The sequence below is a fragment of the Chrysochloris asiatica genome, unplaced genomic scaffold (genome assembly GCF_000296735.1).
Source record: "Chrysochloris asiatica unplaced genomic scaffold, ChrAsi1.0 scaffold00232, whole genome shotgun sequence".
Taxonomy (NCBI): Eukaryota; Metazoa; Chordata; class Mammalia; order Afrosoricida; family Chrysochloridae; genus Chrysochloris; species Chrysochloris asiatica.
In genome coordinates this window covers 3950265-3951922 of record NW_006408750.1, presented here as the reverse complement: position 1 = coordinate 3951922, position 1658 = coordinate 3950265, and positions in this window count along the sequence as shown.

Sequence of the window (1658 nt, the reverse complement as noted above, 5' to 3'; positions counted from 1 at the left end):
TCTCGCCATCTTTGTTTCTAAGGTGCATTTTGGCTGTACTTTTTCCAAGACAGATTGGTTTGTTCCTCTTGCAGTCCATGGTACGTTCAATATTTTTTTTTGCCAGCACCATAATTCAGATGTATTAGTTCTTCTGGGGTCTTCCTTATTCATGGTCTGGATATCAAATACATATGAGGAAATTGAAGGTGCTTGGGTCAGGTGCACCTTACTTATTAAACTGACATCCTTGCTCTTTGACATTATAAACAACTATTTTGCAATTGTTGTTGTTTCTGGGGGTGCCAACCACCCTATGTACAACAGAATGAAATGCTGCCTGGTCCTACACCAACCTCACAATTGTTATTATACCTGACCCCATTGCTTCTGCCACTGCACCAATTCATCCCATTGGGGACCTTCCTCTTTTACACCAACTCTCCACTTTACCAAACATGATATCCACCTCCAGTGACTGTTTCCTCCTGACAACATGTTCGAAGTATGAGAGATAAAGTCTGGCCATACTGTCCTCCAAGGACCACCTTGGCTGTACTTCGTTCAACACAGATCTGTTTGTTCTTCTGGCAGTCCATGTTTTTCAATATTCTCCTCCAACACCATAACACAAATGCATCAATTCTTCTATGGTCTTCCTAATTCACTGTACAACTTTCACATGCATATGAGGTTATTGAAAATATCATGGCTTGGTTTAAGTCCACCTTAGTCCTCAAACTGATATCCTTACACTTCAACACTTTCAAGAGGTCTTGTGCAGCAGATTTGCCTAATGCAATACGGTGTTTGATCTCTTGATTACTGCTTCCACAGTTGATTTGAGCAAAATGAGATGTTTGACAACTTCAATAATTTCTCCATTTATATGTTGTTGTTGTTAGGTGCCATCAAGTTGGTACCGACTCATAGTGACCTTATGCACAGCAGAACAAAACACTGCCTGATCTTAGGCCAACCTCACTACTGTTGCCACGCTTGAGTCCACCGATGCTGCCACTTGGCCAATCCGTCTCGCTGGGGATCTTCCTCTTTTCTCTGACCCTCCACTTTACCAAACATGATATCCTTCTCCAGTGACTGGTCCCTACTGACAATTTGTCCAAAGTATGAGAGACAAAGTTTGGTCATCTTGGCCTCCAAGGAGCACTCTGGCTGCACTTCCTCCAAAATGGATCTATTGGGTCTTTTGGCAGCTCATGGCACTTTCAATATTCTCCTCCATAACTCAAAATTATCAGTTTTTCTATGGTCTGCCTTATTCACTGCCCAGCTTTCACATGCATGAGGTGATTGAAAATACCATATCTTGGGTCAGGCACACCTTAGTCCTCAAGCTGACATCTTTGCTCTTCAACACTCTAAAAGGTCTTGTGCAACAGGTTTGCCTAATGCAATACGTCGTTTGATTTCTTAACTGTTAATTCCATGAGTGTTGATAGTTGATCCAAGAAGAATGAAGTCCTTGAAAAATTCAGTCTTTTCTCTGTTGAGAAGAATGCTGTTTATTGGTTCAGTGGTGAGGATTTTTGTTTTCTTAACATTGAGATGTAATCCGTACTGAAGGCTGTGCTCTTTGATCTTCATCAGTAAAGGTTTTAAGTCCTCTTCACTTTCAGCAAGCAAGGTTGTATCATCTGCATATTGCAGTTTGCTAA